Raw genomic sequence first — 23,214 nt, 5'->3', positions numbered from 1 at the left:
TTATGGAAATTATACGGGTGGATTTATGGAAATTCTTTTTTTTTTTCCTTCCCTATCTCAGCTTAAAATGGAAGCAAGTTCCAAAACTGTTTCTCCATGTTGAAACAATTTCTCCAAGGGAAGGCGATTACAGTGAAGCTAAATAAATATTTGATTTCTAGATGCCCAAATCATGGCCACAGTAAGGACTGTGAATTACATCAGATTTACGTGTTTGTCCCAGGAATAGTGAAGCCGCTTTATACTGAATAAAACCATTGGTTTACCTAGCCCAGTGCTGCTCCGTAGGACAGATTGAAGGCCTTTCCCCCAGCGCTTTTGATGCATTTTAAAATATGGATTTATTCTGCAGATAATCAATAATACACCACCACAATCACAATGACACAGTCACGTCATAAACAATATCTAAACATATTAAAAATGACAACATTAGTATCTTAGAAACCTTAAAACCCATTAAACATAAAACATTTTAGATTCAAGCAAGTCTTATATTAATATGGCTAATACTGTATATCACTATTTGATCTCAGTCTTAGGATGATATCAGACAAAGTGGGCCTTGCTTGGATATGACTAACAACGGCTATGGCCCTTATATTTCTCATGATTATCCAGTAAGCTTTTATAATATCTCATTTAGACCAAAGCAATATCAAAACTTACCTATCAGTAAATTAGTAGGATAAATCAGCCTCATATAATCAACGTGCTTAAGTCTAATTAATGCATGAAAGAGTTAATGCATGGAGGGGTTAAGATCACAGAGTAAGCTGTCTTGCCAGCCTCAGATAGGTCATTCCCCCCTCACCTTAGGAGAAAGGGTTACCAAACTCTTTGTTCTCTTACTACCAGTGCTTTTTTCCCTTTTTTTAAAAAAAACCCCCGTTTACGGGTACTCTCATCTTCCTACTCATATTGAAATGCTGTACCTCAATGAAGCCAAACTTAGATTCACAAAATGTTTAGGGGTATGCATACCCCTGTGCCACCGCAAAAGGCACTGCTCATTTCCATCATGTGAACCCAGCAAATAAGGAAGTGTATGGCTTAAGTGAACCTCTCTATGTTTCTATACAAATAATTTTGAAACATTCACTATTTTGGAACCTCTTTCTGCTGTATGGAAAAGCACATGAATCTGACAGTTGAATGGTTCATAAGTAAATCATTTTTAACTTACCAAACATGTGGTCTCTTTCTATGCTAAGGGAAGTGGAGAAGGTTGGAAGCAACTTAGAAGAGGTTATTTTAAAGGTTGGCTTTACTTTGCTGCATGTTTTATGATTTCAAATCTCTGTTGGGGCTCCCTCACCAGAGTCCTTGTCCCAAACGTAGCTCTAGGCATCCAGAGAATTCTCCTTTTATAAAATCTAGTATCTTTTATCCTTTTAACAAAATACAAAAAAACCTCCAACACTTACAACACATGCCAGGGGGCAGGGTCACTGAAAACAGGACACAACAGACAAAGAGAACAAGCAAACCAGCAAGCAATATGAAGAATTTGTATCTTTCCCCCTCATGTTTTTGCAACATAGGGAAAGAATTGCTGCAACCCATATTTGCTTATTATTTTAGAAATCTCTAGAAAACCATTGTTGATACCTTTCTTGTCCAATCCACAAAATCCATTAGTTGTATTAACTGAAGATGCTGGGGACAATTTATATAAGAAAAACACTGGACAACAGCCCTTCTTATGTAATGCCAATGTTTTAGGATGTTCAAATTATAGGCAATATTGCAAATGTTATCCAGGATAGGTGAGAAGCTTGGTGCTTTCTCCAAAATCATTTTAGCCCTTTGAGAGGTGCTGGTGACCTGAAAGCAGGGTATTGCGTGGGACGGGGCAGTTAGTAAAGTCCTTGGCTGATTGCACATCTTCAAATGGGCCTGCTGTAGCCACCAATCAGCAGACAGCACAAGTGGCTGAGGGGTCCAATGAAGACTTCTGCTCTCTCATAGGCTGCAAATGATGCTCTGAGCATCATTTCCCTTGGGGTGGTAGAAAACGCTGTGACCATTATTTCCCAAAGGATTTGATTTGATATGAAGGAGAAATATCCTGTCTTTGCTCACTGGAAGGACAGATCGTGAAGCTGAGGCTCCAACACTTTGGCCACCTCATGAGAAGAGAAGACTCCCTGGAAAAGACTCTGATCTTGGGAAAGATTGAGGGCACAAGGAGAAGGAGACGACAGAGGACAAGATGGTTGGACAGTGTTCTCGAAGCTACCAGCATGAGTCTGACCAAGCTGCAGGAAGCAGTGGAAGACAGAAGTGCCTGGCGTGCTCTGGTCCATGGGGTCATGAAGAGTCGGACACGACTAAACGACTAAACATCAACAATCCTGTCTTTGTCAGTCCTCCACTGCCTGATATCATGTCCCCAAAGGGCAGGTGGCAGAGTGCAGTGTGGCATGAGCAGAATCCAGATGGGTAGCCTGCTCACTGTGTCCTGCTGAGTTGTGTTTTCCATGGGGCTACTCAAATAGATGAGCATCCCTTATTTCGGTTCTCATCCCATCCCTAACTGTCATGACAACTGCATCAATGCATAAACTCTAGGCTTAAAATCATGCAAGTTTCTGGCAGGTTTTTTAGAATTTAGAACTCTTTGTCCTGGCTGAAAAGCAAATGTATTTTCCCCCCAGACATCGAACATGACCAGCCTTACTTGATGCATTGATGTCCCAATAAGGATGGGTCACGCGTCCTACTTTACAGCAGAGAGATCTCTATTTGAAGGGCTATGGAAGGACAGTCCTCTGTTTGAAGGAGTCCTCGAATTTGAAAGGCTGCTTGGTTTAAAGCTTAAAAGCCACAAGAAAGGGAAGCAGTGGGCTTGAAATTGCCCACCAATAGTTTGCACCGGAACAGTGTGCCGAGGAGGTAATGTGTAAGTGCCCACTTTCATGCTCATTCCTGTCCCCTTATAAAGGTAAATGAGGTCATTCTTTTGAGGTCCCACTTAGAACCTAGCTGCTCCCCAATCTCCATCATGGAAACCATGCTGCCATCTCTGGTTCTTTCTCCCTATCCCCTAACCATTACTCAGTCATAGCCATTCCTATCTGAAGTGTCCCAAAACACTCCTGCCTAGTGCAGAGGTCGTTCAGCTCTAATTCAACTTTCATGGGCAGAGCTTTCCAAACGTTTCATGTTGGTGACACACATTTTAGACATGCATCATTTCACAACACAGTTTTATTAGCAAACCAGAGGTTAAACTAACCCCTTCCCAGCTCCGGGTGTAGCACAGGGGGCATTCACACGACACACCTACACCCTGCAGCCGACACAGTAATGTGTTGAGACACAGAGTTTGGAAAGCTCTGTTCTGGGGATTATTAACCATAGCTCCCCATCATATACTATACTGAGAGCCAGTGTGGTGTAGTGATTAGGAGTGGTAGACTCGTAATCTGGTGAACTGGGTTCACGTCCCCACTCCTCCACATGCAGCTGCTGGGTGACCTTGGGCTAGTCACACTTCTTTGAAGTCTCTCAGCCCCACTCACCTCACAGAGTGTTTGTTGTGGGGAAGGAAGGGGAAGGAGATTGTGAGCCACTTTGAGACTCCTTAGGGTAGTGATAAAGCGGGATATCAAATCCAAACTCTTCTTCTTCTTCTTCTTTAATGAACCCCCGTTCAGCCTTTCCTTTGATTGCACCCAGCAAAATGGTAAGCAAGGCTGGTGGATGGCTGAACTGCCACTGGTACAGATAGAAACCTGGCCAGTGAGAATGGGAATGCGAAGCCCCTTTCATGCCTCCCACCACATGTAGACTAAATATGCAGAGGGACAGTGGGCTCATGCCTAGTAGCACCACCCACAACCTCTGCTATTCAGCTGAGGTCCTGAAAGAGGTTCTGTGTGTGTACTTAGGTCCCCCATGTGGGTATCAACCCTGATTGCTTAGGATTGTGGATTGCATGGACTCTACAGCTGCTGAGAGTGGGTGGGGCCTCTGGGCACAATCCCCTCCAAATATTCAGAATGTATACTGCCTGGAAGATGTAAAGGTTGCTGGAATAGAGAGATTGTGTATGATATTCCTGGAGTAATTTAGCTTCTGGGCCCAATTGTGTGATGTTCGGAGACCTCCTACTTCAGTCAATTATGACCCATGAGTTAGTCATTTTGGAGGGGTTATTCCATCATGATTGTGTAGCCTTGGATCACAGCTCTGGGGGGGGGGGGAGGAAAAGGTAATACTAAGTATATGAGCTGAATAGTGGCTTACCAATAAAAATTAATTAAGCAAAGAAGGTTCTGCTTTTGCTGTTCCCTAACTCCCAGCTCAGCAACCAACCAAGTTCCCTTATTAATGACAGTGACTATTGACCTTCATCACCTAGTAATTTACAAGAAGCAATCAAGAAACTGCAAGCCTCTTCTCTTCTCGGTGAATACCTCCTTGTCTTTTCAGATTTTCAGTTAGCTAGCAAAATTTGTGTGCCAGTCATGTGTCTTTTCATTTCTCCATTACAAATCTTGCGACTGGCTGCAGTACACAGAAGCTTCACCCATTAGATTTGCTGACGGGAATATATGAAAAACAGAATATCTGTTGCAGTTACATAAAATTCATAACTATGCAAAACTGCTGAAGGCTAGACACAGTTTAAAATTAAATGGGATTTAGTACATAATGCATGTCCCACACGGAAACAGATAAGGATATCGGTAAAAAGTTAAAACTCATGGTGTGCCAGAAAACAGCAATGTATTTCCCTAGACTTAGAGACGGATCCTTGTTTCCCACTGTGGTGTAAGAGTTCCATCAGCAGAATTCGATCTCACATTATATTTGCTATGACTGTACAAGTGTAGGGAGGGTGAATGAAGTGATTATTTCCTGTGCCAGAATCTGCTTAGATTAATGAATGCAGATTAATCTGATAGGTTTAATTAATCTGATTAATCAAACGAGGCTTAATCTGAGAATCAAACAAGCAGTCCTGATCAATAATAAGGACTTTAACATTAGTAATATTAGTGTCAAATTCCTTGATCTCCTAGAGCCTGTCTCAGAAGGGATATTAGCAGAGACAGGGTCATTAGAGCCATTATATATTTGATCCAATTTATGAATCACTTCCCATAAAACATCTTGAAGTGATTTCACAGGAGGGGGGACAGGAATAAAAAATAAATAAAAACAATTCCACATATAAAAGCGATTTCAAATCCAACAGAGGGACAGACTAGGTTTGTTTACTCATTTGCTTACATTGTTATCCTGCCTTTCTTCCATTATGGAACCGTACAGGTAGTTGTAGGTGGTCTCCTACCCAGAAACTGACCAGACCCAGGTCCTCATTTAACTTTAGCTAGGTGCTGGTTTCATTTGCCTTCAGACCACACCCTTTGGATCACAGAGCCTCATCTGCAAAGGGAGACCCCAGGGTTGCTGCAGCACAGGCTGGGAATGGAATGGCTCAATGCACCTTGAAGGTGAGCTTCAATCCTAGATCACTTGCTAAAGCAGAGGAACCTGGTGGCCTCCAGGTGTTGCTGGCCTACAACTCTTATCATCCCTGACCATCAGCCCTTGCTGCCTGGACTTTCAGGGAGTTGGAGAGCCACAAGATACCTAGGCCTGCTCTACATTAAAGGTAAAGGTAAAGGTACCCCTGCCAGTACGGGCCAGTCGTGACCAACTCTAGGGTTGCACGCTCATCTCGCTCAAGAGGCCGGAGACACTTCCGGGTCACGTGGCCAGCGTGACAAAGCTGCAGCTGGCAAGCCAGCACCAGCGCCGCACACAGAAACGCCGTTTACCTTCCCACTATAAAGTGGTACCTATTTATCTACTTGCACTTAGGGGTGCTTTTGAACTGCTAGGTGGGCAGGAGCTGGGACCAAACGATGGGAACTCACCCCGCCGCGGGGATTCGAACCGCCGACCTTACGATCAGCAAGTCCTAGGCACTGAGGTTTTACCCACAGCGCCACCTGTGTCCCTTGCTCTACATTAGGTTAGGTTAGTTTTATATTGGTTCCTCTACCTGGTGCTGTTTTGTTTTTGTTTGTTTTTTTGGTAAATTGCTTCAGGTCATTTTTGTGAGGTCATCATCATCATCATCTTACAAACATTATCCTGTTTTTCATTACCACCTACACTCTGGGAATAAAGATGCCAATAAACCAAAATGGAAGCCTTGTAATGGGTGGGGGGGGGTCTTCCTGCAACTTAAAATACCTACTACCTATGATTGGTATCAGTCTAATCAATACGGCGACAAGGAGAGAGGGGGTACTTTGATGATGAGCAGTTTCAGTCGCTTTCAGTCACCCATAGCCTCAGTTTCAGTCGCTTTCAGTCACCCATAGCCTCAGCAAACAATATATCTCAAACGCTTAGGAACAAAGGAAGCTGCCTCATATTGAATCAAACCACTGGACCATCTAGCTCAGTATTGTCAACACTTAGCTGGTCGTGGCTCTCCATAGTTTCATGCAGGGTTCTCTCCCAGCCATACCTGGAGATGTTGAGAATTGAACCTGGTACCCTTTGCTTACCCAACATGTGCTTTACCACTGAATGAGAGTCTTTCCCGTGGTATAACATTAAGAATTAGCCCCAGACATTTTGGTTTTTTGTGGTTACTTTCACTTTCCTATCTAGTTGCATGTGAACTCATTCATCAATGAATAACCACTTGTTCTGGCTTACAAAGTGTGTTAACCCTGTCTTATATTAAATAAGAACTGAACACTTCCCCTATTACTTATTAGAAACATCCAGTTTTTCCTCTGTTCAAGACATGGCTTTATTTTTTAAGAAGTTCAATTTACTTTGAACTAATTTGTCCTGAGATACAGCATTACTTCTGCACAGAGCTCTCAACTTTTCCCTTTTCTTGCGAGGAATCCTATTCAGAATAAGGGACTTTCCCTTTAAAAAAGGGAAATGTTGACAGCTATGCTTCTGCAAACTGTCCTTTCTCACCTGCTCCTTCACAACCATTTTCTGTCTTTTAAAATGAAGATGAGAGTCACCAGCCTATAGAAAACTGTTCTCCTGTATGCATTCAAGAACAAGGCACAACCTGTCTAGGGAGTGGGCCCTCTGTTGCTGAAACGGTCTCCCTTTACTTTGTCCTTCCAAAGTCAGGAGTGTGATTATTCCATAATTCTCTCACCTGATTAATTCTTAACTATGAACATAATTACACTCTCCAGAAGGTAAATCACTCTTATAAATCAGTGGCTGCTGACAGTTCATTCTTCTGCAATTCTAGTCCACTGCAGCAAAGTCAGGCAGGGAAGACTACCCAAAAGGGACATGTTTACTAAAGCTTGCAGCCCTCTCAGAAGAACTCTTTATTAATGAAGTATTGGGAACATGAAACAACCCCTGAGTGCAATGGCAGAGGGAGAAGTCTATAGATCATTATAATAAAACAGAAAATTTCCCTCTGGTTAGAGAGAGAGGAAAAGAGCTGGAGGTCATGTCAGCAATGAAAAGTGTCTTAAACCAGCCTGCTGAATTGCTTTCTTTGTTAGTTCATGCACCACACATGTAGATTTCATACATGTGTGTATATCTGGGGTTTTTTTAAAAAAATAAATAAATGCAGCAATGATGCCATTTTGGATTTCAGCGAGGGGCGAGATTACATTTAAAGTTAAAATAGAAAAAAGGTGCCTATTAAGTGCATTTTGTGAGCCTCTACTTTGTTATGCCTATTATAGCTATAGCAACATGTTTCAAGCACAGGGGTTTATCCCTTTGACATGCACACCTTGCACATGGCTCCATTTAATTGCTTTTAATAATGGTCTCTCAGTGTGTAGCACTGGCTGGACGGAATAATCGCTTGTGACTTGAGACGTGAGAGGAGGGAGGATTGCTGTCCCTAAATGGCACTCGCACTATTAACGACATAGCAAGCAAATCTGATCAGCTTTTGACAATTAGTTTAGGCAGGCTTGGAGAGGGGTGGTGAGTGACTGTGTGTGTGTGTGTGAGAGAGAGAGAGAGAGAGAGAGAGAGAGAGAGAGAGAGAGAGAGAGAGAGGGAGGGAGGGAGGGAAGGAGGGAGGGAGAGCGCCTGGCAGCGATATCACAGGCAGAAGTTCAGCAGGTGCAGCATGCAAATATCATGCTGGGAAAAGCTTTACCTCTTGATTCCTGCCTTGGTGACTCTTAGTAACTTGGAGTCTCTGGACTCAGCTATACAGCTGCAAATATAACGTTTAAGTGCATTATACAACTGTGACACTAGATGGCTATTGTGAGCTTATGGCAAATTCTATACATTTTTTAAAACTTTTTATAAAGCATTTTCACAGTGTTTTTTATATGTGTCTAGATTACACTTCTGCATAGCTGTCAACTTTCCCCTTTTCTTGCAAGGAATCCTATTCGGAATAAGGGAATTCCCCTTAAAAAAGGGAAAACGTTGACAGCTATGCACTTCTGTCTCTTAAAAGGTTCAGTTTAACAGAGATGCAGGCAGCTGGCAAAAACATGACTGGGAGAGCATCCATGATACCAAAGGCCAAGGTTAACTTCCACATATATATATAATGTCAAGAGAGGGCTGGATTTTCCTTGCAGCATTATAACTGTGAAAGCATTTAAAAAACAAACAAAAACAAATCACAAAACCTTTTTTAATTACCTGGGACAGTTGCCTGATAAGTGGGGCAGAGTTGGGTGACCCTGTCTACTTGCAAGACATGGAATCTCATTTTAGCCATGGCAGCATCTGCTGCTACCTCTGTGTTTTTGCAATGGAAATGGATTAAGGGCTGCCCGATGCCCATCATCCTATTTCAACATAGCAATTGCCTTCCTAAAGTGGATTCCATGTTACACAAAATCCTGCATTTGGCAGAGACTTGCACCATATGCTTCAGAGAAAAGCAAAGAGGAAAATCCTAAAGAAGCTTGCAAGCCACACACAAAAATACTACACAGGGAAAATTCTTCTAGACTCCAGCAGATGATTAATTTATGTCCTCCAGCACAATTAATAGCCCTTGCCATTTTGGCCCCCAAGACTGCAGATGTGGTTCTGAAAGACTAAATCTGCTCTCTGAAGAAGAAAATAATGATGGCTTAGAAAAAGCCTTCTTTTTAGTAGAAGGAACAAATGTTAGAATTAAGGACCAGTTACATGATGCTGTGTGTTTGCCAGCCCAGCAGAGAATCATGAAGTGAAGGAGTCTTCACTAGGTCACCATTTACTAAGCGTATTTCTTCCATGCATATCCCCCCACTCCAACACATGTTAAAAAGAATAAAGAACTGGCCCCCATGTTGAGCATTATTTTGATTCCATGATGGGCCTGAAACTTTGATCATTGGATGGCTCTTGCACTGAACACACAATAAAAATATGTGGAAACATTTACTACACGATGCTTATATCAAGCACATGGTTGGAGCCAGTCTTCCTGAAGAGCCTTGAACCCCTCTGAACCATATTGCTGATCTGCAATAGAGCACATTAATTTACCATTGTTTGCACCAGTTCTTCGGAATTCTCTTCTAGAAATGAAGCAAGCCCCCACACTGTTGTGTTTTCAATCCATTATTGAAAGCTTTTCTCCCCTCCCACCCAAGCCTTCTTGAATTAGCTCATCCCTCCCCCTGCAGCATTTAATTATTGCATGTGGCTTTGTAATCTCAGTGTTCTAAACACTGTTTTATTATTTGCACTGTGTTTTATATTCTAAATATAATTCTATATATATTCCATATATCAGTGCAAGTGGCACGAAACTAAACTAAACAGTGTTTCTGTGCACTCTGGTCCTCCATGCGCCAGTAGCTGTTTAGTCATTCTGGCCACATGACATGGAAAGCTGTCTGTGGACAAATGCCGGCTCCCTTGGCCTGAAAAGTGTGGTGAGTCCTGTACCCCATAGTCACCTTTGACTGGACTTAACCATCTTTCCCTTGCTATAGTCTATATGTGTACACTGCTCAGGTATTTTTAAATGTAGAACATTTTATACATTCTTCGAAAAGTCAGGCAGTATACACATGAGAAAGTGAGCATGTGATGGTGGAAAGTGGAAACAAGTATACATCTGTGCCCTCTGTCCCTGTTTTGGTTGCTTTCCAATGCACAGAAGGCAACTGTCTGAAGTTGGAACCTTTTCCATTTGTAGTAGTTCCCTTCACATATTGGGATCCTGGAAAATCAGGCTTCTGAAATTTATGGGAGAGCATCCATGGTACTAAAGACCAAGCTTAACTTCCATATATGTGTAATGTAAAAGAGGGCCAATGCCATGTATAAGTGGCATCTAAAAAGTTGTATACAAATGGCTGTACTGCCAAAAGCTACCCCAAATATCTTCAGATATTTGCTATCTGACCCACTGTTTGCTATGTCGAATGAGACTACCTCTAATAACTTTCATCCAGCAAGAGCTCTTCATCTCCCATCCTTGAACATTATTGTTTAAATAGTCAGAGGTACACTCATTCCATTTCATTCCAGTGTCATAGATTAAAGTATATAAGACTAATGCATTCGGACATTGCTTTTTGAAGATTAATCTTATATTTCAAATGCCCCCAAATTCCAATTTGTGGAACTTGGTATGAACATCCACACACACCTGTCAATCTTTGTGACCCTTTAACAAGTTATCCAATTTCTTCTTTAGAGAGGTAGTCTATAAGTCAGAAATAAGTTTCTGAATTTCTTTATCCATATTTATCCTGACCCATAAAACCCATGTTTGAAGATCTCTCAGAAAAAGTCATTAACAATCCAAACTAGGTAGCATGCCACCATTTATTGGACCAACTAAGCAAGAAGCAAACTTTTAAGTTTCTGCCCAACCGAACTCAATGGGGCTTACTTCTGAGTAGATATGTATAAGTGCCCTGTAGTATTGAGTTATTTCCATGCAAATTTCAGTAGACTTGATCCAGTCATTTGATCCAATTAAAGTATTCCCCTTACTGAATTCACTTGTTTCTATTCAGGGGGTCTGCTTACTTCTGAGATATAGAAAAGGTCTTGCTTGTCAAGCTTATTATCTGGATCAAAACTCAAGTAAAGTTTTGTCCTATTGGGTATTCTATAAAGGAACTACTTCAGAGTGAACAAATCCCTCAACCTGCTTATCATGCAATAGCTGGCGACAGCAAGTTGATTCATATAAGCCATACCTGACTTATATGAAGCTCTTGTGGTACCATATGGGCTCCACTTACTTGACAGATGGATATTGATATTTGTTCTCCTCTGCATAAAAAGTAGCTGAAGCATATGCATAACTCCTAATGGCATTAAAGCTCTGCCAATTAAGAGCATGTTCAAGCATTTGATATAATACTTGAGAGCATGTTTCACAAGTTTCATTTTCCATTTTACATCACAGGTTTGTCTAAATTTTCGTAGCTACTGTTGCTAAACCAGATGATTACGTGGAACACATTTTGTAAAACCTTTATTGCTTTATCACCAATAAAATATAATGGCTTTTTTAAAAAATCAGTAAAGTCAACTCAATAGTGTATGAAAAATTAAAAGGAGGAGTGAAACTGGTCAGTTCTGCCTAAATTTGCAGTTTGAGTTCTGGTGTGCAGTTAAATCAGAAAATAATATAAACAGGATCCAGATTTACAGAGCAATCCTCCCTATGTCTATTCAGAAATCTTTTTGAATCCAGTGGGGCTTAGTCCCAGGTAGGTAGAATATGGATTGCAGCCTTAGTCGTGCATGATATTCCACTGAAATCAAAGAGTTTAAGTACATAACTACTTTAAGCACCATTGATTTCATGACTAAGTTGGGATCCAACACCAAATGGCCCTGCTGTACAATGATAAGTTGTTTGAAACACACCTGGGCTTATAGTAAGTAATGGACACAATGCAAGCTGATTACTTCCTGGCAATCCACAGTTCCCACAGCAAGCTGGATGATGTAACAGATGGGGGTTCGAGCCTGTAATATATTCAACCGGAATACAAATAGAGGATTAGAAAGTACATGTCTATAGTTTTATATCAGGTTGGGGAGGGGCCTTTTGGCCCTCCAGAAGTTGCTGAATGACAACTTCCACTGGTCCCAGCAAGCATGATCAATGGCCGGGGGTGAAGGAAGCAACATCAGGACGGCCAAAGGTTCCCCACACATGATAATACAATAAACTGAAGACTGACAGGGCTTGTTTGTTTTTAGCACCATATACTAATCCAAAATTAACTCATCAAATTGAAAGCATAGAGGGGAAAAGCTGGAAAGGATGAGAATGAAATGAAAATGGTAATGTCCAGATCCAGAATCTGAGTTAAAAAACAAACAAACCCAAAATTATAAGCATTATGTGGAGAATGTCCTCTTAGCTGCCACCCACTGTGGCTGTTATAGCTGTATGAGCGGGACAGTATGAATATGATGCAGAAGGAAAATCTACTGTACTTGGCATTAGAGAAATCTCTGCTTGGTCACCTCAGGTTCAAGGCCCACTGTGGGACTGTGTCTCAACAATCTACTGTGGAAAAGAGTAGAAATGGGGCATCTGAACTACAGAGAGTGTTTCTTAAATGTGTCAGACCGGCATTGTTTGAGAAGCTCTAACATTCTTTTTCAGGTGGTTTCATTCCTCCTCCAGTACATTGATAACTTTCCAGATTACTCTATGAATGAAACTGTACCTTCAAGGAAGTAGATGGAAGTCCAATATTCATTTATGTGTCTATGTATCTATGGAGGGTATGTGTGTGTGAACCAGGTGCATACACACTACCGTGTTTTGCTGTCTTGTATGTGCATACAACCTGTATAAAATACATGTGTTTTTTTTAAGTGCTTGCTTAATGAATGACCACCCATAGCTGATGATAAACTTAAAGTGCATGGTGTGCGCAGTCAAGACTTTGTTGCACAAACATTTGCTTCAGTCAAGTTTAAATAGAACAACTATCTCTACAGATACAAGCTATCATATATTCAAGGATATTTAATCACAGTATTATTGCAGGAGACAGGACATGGCAATGTATGTGGTTCATTTCTACTTTATAGCCTTTTGAAGTCTTTTGAAAGATGTTTTGGAAGCTGCAGCTGGTGCTGCCTAATTATATACCAGCCACTATATTATTTTCTTCCATCTCCACTTCTGCCTATGCAATTCCAAACTCCATCTAAGGTGTCGTTCACTTTTAAAGCACAAAATGGCCACTCACCTATTCCCATGGTGGACCCAACATGGAGCTTCCCCCTCTTCCTGTGGCCACGCCATTTTCTTTGAGCTGTTGCTGTGCTCCCACAGCTGTCAGAGTGGGTTCTGCTTTCCAACCAAACCCAGATTCAAATTCAGCCAATCCACGGCGGCTGGGGGGTGGGCAATAGGAGCGGACTGTTTCATGAGGCTTCACTCCAGTCTACTCCTAGCATTTTAAAAGGGGGGCAGTGCAGCCCAGCCACTTAGATCATCAGAAGGAAATCTTAGGATGCTGGGTGGGTCCTGCATTGACACCACCCCTGTGGAACTCCCTGTCCCTGGAGATCCATCATTCATAATCTTTTGTCCATTTTTATTTGGTGTTAAAGACAAACCACTACACTCAGGCCTTGACATTATCACAAATTAGGGATGCCATAGCGGAAGTTATCCAACTAAAATCAAACTTAGAATAGGTGGCTAAAACTTTAACCTGGGCAAGTTAAAGCAGGCATATGTTTGGGGGTTTGTTTTTGAGGTTTGTTTGTTTGATTGTGTTTGTAAAAATGAGATGCTGGTACCCAGTAAAAAATGCTATGGGTGCCAGCACAAATTAGCTGCCATGAGTGGAATGAGAGGATGGTATTTCATGCTAGCGAGTACCATCACAAAGAAAGCACTGTGTGTGCATATAGAGAGAGAGATGGTGCTGATGGTATTTTTAAAATCCTGATAATATGCATCTTCTCTATGGTCGTTTCATGTACTTTAAGGGCAGCAGTTTTGAATTTGAATAATTTCATAATGTCATACTGTTTTGAAAACTAAATTCCTTGATTATTATTATTGATTTCAACCACCAACACTTTTTAATTTAAATGCAAATCTGTTCAACTTTAGCCTTTGTATTTAGAATCACATCTCTCCCTAGCTTTGCTCTGCACTGTCAGAAAAATGTTTGCTCAGAGAAGATGAATCAATATCAATTTACCTTGTGGTATTGTGCTAGCACCCATCCTTAATACATGAATTATGCCCTTTGCATCACACCTTGATACAATGAAAAGGTGTTCAGACTGGATAGCAATCACATCTGATACTTCTGGGACTTTGGCACAACAATCTGTGTCTGCTTGGGACTACTAAGAAAGCAAGATAATGCAGATGCCATGCCAGAAATATAAAACAGGGAAGAAAGGACCAGAGATGCCCTGAAAAACTGCTGAGAGCAATTCAGTTTGCTTTCCCAGCTCATATTTCTAAACACTTGTTTCTTATTATTGAAAGCATTCAACAATCAGCTAATTTTTGCATATATTGCAAGTGAGATCTGAAGAATGACTTATAATAATGCTTCCAGAAAACCACAGTCAGTCACTGCCAGCAATATGTTGAGATTTTTATTAATAAATATTTAAAACACTATATTGCTCTTCAGTTTAAAATGTCCCAGATGCATATCCCAAAGGAGAAACAAGAACAAAACCTGTACACACTTAACCAGATTTTGTTTGCTAAGACATGAGAAAGCAATTAAAGGTCAGGTAAGAAAGATTCGTTAAAAGTAAACCTGGGGACAGTTGGAATTGTATCTGTATTCTGTATTTTCTTATTATCTGTATTCTGTATTTTCTGCAATCTGTATTTTCTTATTATATTGAAATTGGTAGAATTAAGTGATTTAATGGAGAGTTTGCAAAACCATGAAGCTGCCGTAAAAAAGTTGGAAGTTGAGTCAGGTATCTGGCTGAGAATGTCTAATTCAGAAATGTTAGAGATGAATTTGTGCTTTTGTGGATGATATGTCAAACTATTCTTTTGTAGTTTTGCTATAATATTGTGTTATAATTACATTTCCAGACGTTTAAAACTGTGTATTTCCCCCATTTGTAAAAAATGAGCAATAAAATATCCAGGGCAATAACAGCAAGTACAAAGACAATCACAGAACCAGTACTAAGGCAAGGGCCTTTTCAAAGTGGCACCCCAGTCGTGGAAAGCTTCCCCAGAGACCTGACACATTATTTAAGGCCATTTCTGTGCCAGGTGAACACTTAAAAAAAAAAATCATCCATGCCTTCTCAAATCTCTGGTCTTAATTTTAACCCACTGCTTGCCTTTTCTGTATTTTTAGCTATGCTATGAAACTGGCTTGCTAACAATCTTATACTACAAGTTTGTCTGTTTTTATATTCATCGTATTTTAATACTATATTTTATTATTTTGTGAGCTTATCAGAAAATATTGCTACTGGGAGGGCTACATCAATGGTGCAAAATGGGAGTCACCTAAAGATATTCCTTCCAGGAGGCCAGCTCTGGTCCTTAAGTGGAAGCTGGAATGTTGCTCCCCAAGCATGACTCAGGCTTCCTGTCTCTAGTTCTGTACCTGCAGTTTCTCCTCTCTCTCCTGTTCAGAAATCCTCACTAGCCAACACTTTTGCCTCTTACCATTTGCTTAATGAAAGGTTTCCAGTTTACCTATGCCATCTTTCCACTAGTTCCAGCCCAGCTTGGTAGTTCACTGGAGAAACCACAGAGGGTCGATAACCTGACACCTCCTGTCCTTACTACATTTTGTTTCTAAAGTAGCATAGAGTACATAAAGAAATTCCTTAGAAGCTTAATGATCTTTTCTTTGTACAGTGGTACCTCAGGTTAAGTACTTAATTTGTTCTGGAGGTCCGTTCTTAACCTGAAACTGTTCTTAACCTGAAGCACCACTTTAGCTAATGGGGCCTCCTGCTGCCGCTGCACCACCAGAGCACGATTTCTGTTCTCATCCTGAAGCAAAGTTCTTAACCTGAGGTAATATTTCTGGGTTAGTGGAGTCCATAACCTGAAGTGTATGTAACCCGAGGTACCGCTGTATATTATTAATTTTCACAATGAGGTGGATACATTTTAATGTGTTCCAAAGGAATACTAATCCCTGGGCAGTTGAAGAACCTTTTAGATGTGTGTGAATGTGTGAACTTTTCTGGATCCTTCATTGTATTTATTACAGAGGATGAGTTTTCCAACAGATCTGAGTGTGTAAGGCATACAGCAGTGAATATTGTGTTACTGTTTTGCCACCAAGAACGAGGCTGAAATTTCAACCGAATTCATTTCTGTGCTAAGTTCTGGAATGTGTTTTTCCACCATAATATTTACTGAAAGACCAGCACTTCAGTGAGTAATAGGGTATGATGCAATCTGTATTTTCTTATTATATTGGAGTATGACTTGGAGAGAGAGGAAAAAGAACGAAAACAAATATTTCTCAGATGCTGGAAAAACAAAGTGAAAGCATTACACAATCTCAGATATTAAATGCTGCCTAGTCACTTAGATTTTGAATGAGGGAAAGCTGAAGTAAAATGGGTCAGACACATCTGCTGGATCCACAGATAGCCTTCTGTGATGGTTAGTAGAGCCAGACCAGAGTGTTGTGATGCAGTTTCTCTGAAATTCCACCAGAATGCTGGAGCCTCTTTCTGATTGGCTACAGAGTCAGCTAACCACAGGACAGCACTTTGGGGGAGTGGGATAAAATGACCAGCTTTCTGAGGGAGTTGGATAGGGCTAGATTTGAGAAGAGGGATAGGATTTGATTTGAGATGTTAGACAAGTTTCAGGTTGGGAGATAGGGAGTGAGATAGGGAGAACTTGTTCCGAGTGAGTGAAAATCAAGACTTTTAATTTATCCCCAGTTTATCCCCAGTAGGAAATCCAGTTCCTCAGTTATCTGACACTATTAAAACAATATTCACTGATACGGCAATGTACTTTCATAGAAGGCTATGTGAAAATGTATCTGCAACACAAATAAAGACAAAATTCTGAATTTCATGAGGAAAATAGGAGCCTCTGATGGGAGGAAAATTCAAAGATTTTTTCATATTTCTTCTTGTCATTTCCAAGATTCAATTTAACTGACTTTGTGTCATCTTAAGTATTGCTTTATTTTTTATTTTTTAGTTTAGTCAGTGCTCACCACAAGCTACGTTTCCCATCATGCTCTGCTTTTCCCTTTCTTGTTAGGTTTCATTTAAAGATCTTGGGCTAGGTTTGATTTACCTCAAGGCTCACTTACTAGTGCTTCCACCAGCTGCTATTTTTCCTCATGGTTGACTGCAGAACCTCAAGGAATAGCCATGTAGTTATTCTGTCACATCAGGAAGTCAGTGTATACTTGACTTCACAATGTGTATATTTGTAGCAGAACAAAGATTTGGATTCCAAGATGCAAAGTGAGAATCAGTCCTAAACTGCACCATCGAATCCAAATTCCTTTCACACAAGGCTTTCATTTGACATTTGGTCCATCCAATTCTGGATAAACTAAGTAAAGAGAACACTCTTAAGATAAATATTATTCTAATGTCTTTCAAACATTTCAAATAATCAAGTTTAAGCTCATTATTTGTACTTTTCAGCTGTTATTCTATACACACTTATGTTTAGTTGTCATCTGTGAGTTAAATCAGCAAGAGAGTGCAATACATTTTAAGAAGGCCTGGGTTTGTTTTTTTCCCACAGGAGCACATCTTCCAGCCATTCTCTTAAACCACCAATATGAATTAACAACAGCATTTCAATCAGTATTATGAAAGCTGAAAATCCTCAGAAAAAAATTCTGATAAAAATATTGGGGGGAATCCCTTCCTGTTTAGCTCTTCCCAAACTGTCCCAAAATTTCAGCCCTCCCCTGGATAATATTCAGCAAAATCCCATCCCATTTCACCACCAACAAGTAGCATGGAGAATTTTAGGAGTCCATTTTCACTCAGTCTTAGTTCTAACCTGCTTGTAGCATTGAATGAAATGGATTCCACATGGATAAATACAAAAGTAACATTTTGAGACTGAAGATGTAAATGTGCAAAACATGTTTATAGTCTGAGCCTCTTGTACTTTATCATTTTGCAAGATTTGTACTGAATCCTGTCAACTTGTTATATCCAACTTGGCAAATTTTCTTTTTCCTATGAATATAATACAGTTAATACTCATTCGGGTGAACTGCACATTTATCATGGCATTAGAGGGGAATCTGACATCCCCCTGGCGATTTTTGTTATGAACATTTTCTCAGATGTGTTGTAGTTTGTAAAGCTGCCAGGGGACTCCAATCGCTTCTGTGAGATCTTTCCTCCTTCTGCCGATGCCATTTCAGCAAACTAAATTGTATCTTGATGTAGTTGCGCTCATCCATGACGGACACTATGCTTCTCATAGAAATGTGTTTATCAGTTGGGATAGAGGTGTCAAGATTATTCAAGTATGGTAATGCTGGTAATTTGATCCTTTAAAGAAACTAAAGGCACAAGCTTGAAATGAACTGAGTGTATGACACATACTATAAGCTTTCCACTGCAGAAATAAGAGAGTACAGAATAAGTAGGCAATCACCAGATTCCCTCCACCCCAAACTTTGACAAACAGTAGCAATAGCTGTCAGATGTTGAGAAGGAGGAAGATCAGCCCTAAATTGGTGCCGTTCCCCTATGATTGGTCACCTAGTCCCAGATGACTTCCTCCCCTACTCACTCTTGGAGATTCCACTCCAAGTCTCCTCCAGGTAAGACAGGTGGTCCTGGAGCAAATTCATCTCCTCTCATGGCAGGAGCACCATAGGAATAGCTATTCTCAGAAAACACCCTATATATTAGTAGATGACTCATTCTCCTAGTGTGTGTCCTTATCCTTATGAAGACGAAAAGTTTGGATTTGATATCCCGCTTTATCACTACCCTAAGGAGTCTCAAAGTGGCTAACCATCTCCTTTTCCCTTCTTTCCCCACAACAAACACTCTGTGAGGTGAGAGGGGCTGAGAGACTTCAGAGAGAAGTGTGACTAGCCCAAGCAGCTGCATGTGGAGGAGCGGGGAAGCGAACCTGGTTCACCAGATTACGAGTCCACTGCTCTTAACCACTACACCACACTGGCAAAATAGCAAAATCTACCTACAAGGGTGGTGGCATCAGCAGGCTTCGGGGAAGAGAAAATCTTAAGGTTTGCAGAAGTACAAAAAATATTTGAGGGCATAAAAAAATCTACACAGAACTCATTGAAGACTCAGCATTTACAAAGGCCACAAAATATTTGTGGACTGTTCCAAGGTGAGGGGAACACACAAAGGAATTAAACACTGTTCCATCAAGGCGAGCATTTTGATTTGCCAAGCAAAATGATTCCCCTCTCCTCCCCCCACCCATGTGCTGTCCCAACACATCTTCCACCCCTGAGGCAATTGGGGGGCTGTGGGGAGCACAGGAGGAAGAGAGGATGGGAAAGCCTTTCTGCACATGCAGAAGTTCTTGCACAATGGCTTCTGTTGATGGGACTCATTAACTGAATCCTGTCCATAAAAGAGAGCTGCGGGAGATTGAATGGGGTATCCTGAAAGAGGATGTAGTTGATGGCTGGAACCCTGAACAGGAGCACAATGTAACATTTGTTGTAGATCTCACTTGTTCTACTAACCTATAGTGAATAGCACCTTAGTTCTGTTAACAAAAAGGCAGCTAAGATAAGGCCACTGTAAGCGGCAAGAGAACTTGATGAACTATGCCGAGATGGCAAGACAAAGAGGGAAAATTAGGAACCAGCAGGACCAGACTTTCCTAAAGGGATGGAAGAAGTTTTTGACATATCTGGAAAGCAATTGTAATCAATTGACATCACTTGTAGGGTTAAAATAAGTTTTGCGTGCTGAGGTCCCCCAAAACACCCCTACCCCAATAACTCACACATCACACATAATTTTTGTTTAAGGTTTTTGGCATAATTTTGGCCACAACTTTATTATCATACAAATTGTGAGTGGTTGCTTAGGCATTGGTTATGACTAGCTATCCCCCCCGCCTTGGGGGACAGCACTGACTCCCGGATTCCAGCGAGAGTCAGTGTGGAGGAACAAGAACAGGGCAACTGGGGCTGAGACACAGACCCTTCAGTTCCTCCCCGCTTGCTCCTTGGGGTCTTACGCGGCCCGCACCCGATTCCAGGGGTTTGGACAAGGGGATGGTAAGCCCCAGAATTCCTTTAACGGAATTCCCGTGCAGCAGTAGCATTGGAGGGGCAGGCACAGCCAATCCATACCCCTCCACCAACCAATTTAACCAATGCCTAACCGCCAACCTTACAAGTTGTGACGATTTGCTACGCAGTAGGCAAAACCCAATCGGCACACACTAATCAGCCAAAAGGAAAATTCCTACCAGGCCCCCGCACCAATGCGAACGACCCCATGACAGGCATAGCAAGGTCAAAGCGGAAGCCCAATCAAGGGAGGGTGGGCGGGTGATCCGGTGTCCACAGCGAAAGAGAAAGGAACATGCTGTGGACCTTGCTTAAATAACCACTGATCCCACCCCTAAATTGGCAACATCAAATTTACCCCAGTAACACCAGCCACCAATCTGATCCCAGCCCCTTGAATCAGCCTGGCCGGCAACAGTGGGTGTTTTGTCTGGCCCCATCCGCAACACGTGCTCTCTTTTTAATGAGAACACGCTTTGTAAGGAGTAATTTATAAATTATTGTGAAGAGAATTAAGAATAGATGTATTGGAAATTTGAGTTTATAGCAACAAAATGCATAATTAGAAAGACTTTAGAAAACCATCAGTCGAGGTTGAAGGAAGTCTCAGGCTGTGATAGCCATAAATTTCGAAATGATGTTTAAAAGGATGTTATGCTGGAAAATATGTGTGAAAACTAATAAAAAAATATTTATTAAAAAAAGATATGGTCACTGTTTTAAAATGGTCTTGAACTGCTGGTTGGAAAAACGATTAAAAAACTAAAGGTATGAAAAAATATTTTGGATTTAGCAACACATACTGAGGAGTGCTGCTTCAGGTTTCAACGGCGACAGCAAGAAATTTCAGGGGGATAGGAGCCAAGATTCACAGCAAAGTCCAAAGGCCTGTTCTTGTATATATAGTCAAGTTTAAATTGTAAAGCAGACAAGGCAAAACAAAATCCTGCTTATTATCGGCGTATTAAGCTGCAGTCCTATACACATAAATAAACATGCAAAGAATTGATCAGCTAGCTGAAGTAATTTTTAAACCACATGAAGCCAGAGATAAGACGCTCTTGAGAAATAACCACATGAGATAAGAAACACAAGGCCAGGGAACAGCTAAGTGGTGCCCTTCCAAATGAATGCACTTTGGCCTTATTCCAACATAAATTAAACTCACTGAAGCCCATTGATTTCAGTGGACTTAAAAATAATAATGCAATAATGAATTGTGGTCATTATATAATATGCCTCTCATGAGTGGTGCCAGCCACAACTATTATTTATTCACAGTATTTATAGCCCACTCTTCACTGAATATTTTCAGTCCCAGGGTGAGGTGTATTTATTATTAGAACTTTATATATCTTTCTATCCCGTGGGCTCAATGCAGGGCTTTTTATTCTTCAAAATGCTCTCTGTTCCACCCCTCCCCCATCCCTGCACTAGAGACCCAATTATAGCACTTTTGAGATTCTTTGCTTTTATTTACAAATTTATCAGCTTACTATACCTGTGTGTGTGTCACTTTTTTATGAAGTCCAGAAGATAAGAAATGCTACACTAGGTCTAGAAACAAGCTATGTGTTTTTGGTTGCAACCTAGCCTTGGGGCCTCTTGGATATTAACATTGTGAGTGGGGCTTCATAAATTCATCTGCAGCAAAGGAGGACTCAATGAGAGTCAAGCTGATTTCCCTCAGCATTAATTTGTTGAGTGGCATATGCACTAAATATTTCATTGTTTTCATTGGATTTATCTCAAGAACTGATTAATACTTTTCATAACATGCTGCTGAATGTCAAAGCATCTAACAAAGAGACTTACCTTGCTTCTTCCCATATTGTTTCAAAATAACATGATGATGCCATGGAACACAAGTTGCTTTAGGAAGATAGAGAAATAAAGCCATAAGAAACCAAAGCAATAAATGCCATTTCAGGCAGACATACATATCAAGTCCCACTACTCCAACAACAAACACACCAAGTTATTGGAATATAAATGTAAGAAGAGCTCTGCTGGATCAGGTCAAAGATAATCTGGTCCAGCATCCTGTTCCCACACTAGCCAGCTGGATGCCTCTGGGATGCCCAAAAGTGGGACCCAATTGCAACAGCCCTGTCTCCACTTGGGACTCCGACCAACTGCTACAGGCAGGCATAGACCTTCCCATACTATAGTACAAAGCCATCATGGCTAGTAACCATTGAAAGCCTTGTCCACTACAAATTTGTCTAACCTTCTTTAAAGCCATCCAAGTTTGGGGCCATCACGACATCATGCGAGAACAAATTCCATGGTTTAACTGTGTGTTGCTTGAAGAGCCTCCTGAATCTTTAATTTCTCAGCATTATTGGATAACCCTAGATTCTAGTATTAGGAGCAAGAGAGGGAAGTCTTCCTATCCCTTTTCTTCACACCCTACATAATTTTATACACTTCTGCCATGTACAGTAGCCCTACCAATCTCTCTTTCTAAACTAACTCGCCCCAAATGCTGCAGCCTTTCGTCACTGGGCAGTTGTTCCATCCCCTTGGATCATTTTGGTTGCCCTCTTCTGCAACTCTCTAAGCTCTACTTCTTTTTGAAGCGAGGTAACCATGGTTTTGCATAATGACATGATGACATTGGCAGTATTATTTTTATCTCTTTCTTCATGATCTTTAGCTTGGAATGTTATTTGCCTTTTTTTCACAGCTGCTGCAGACTAGGTCAACATTTTAACTGAGATACCCACCACAACTTCAAGATCTCTTTCCTGGTCAGTCAGGACCAGCTCAGACCCCTGTTAGACCATATGTGAAATTAGGATTTTTAGCCCCATTGTGCAGACCAAGATGCAAAAAAGATCCAGATCTGCTTAAGAATGGGGGGGAAATTAGATTCAACTCCCATTTAAAGATGAACCCATCTTACATATGGGATATGGTTCACATGCCACAAAGAGGCTTTTTTGGGTTGCATGAGGCAAGTGAAATACCTATTTTAGCTCTCTGAGTTATTCTTGCCACTTGTCTGATCTACTTAAGAAAA

This window comes from Podarcis melisellensis, assembly GCF_964234715.1.
Source record: "Podarcis melisellensis genome assembly, chromosome: 1".
Classification (NCBI taxonomy): domain Eukaryota; kingdom Metazoa; phylum Chordata; class Lepidosauria; order Squamata; family Lacertidae; genus Podarcis; species Podarcis melisellensis.
This window is presented reverse-complemented; position numbering follows the sequence as displayed.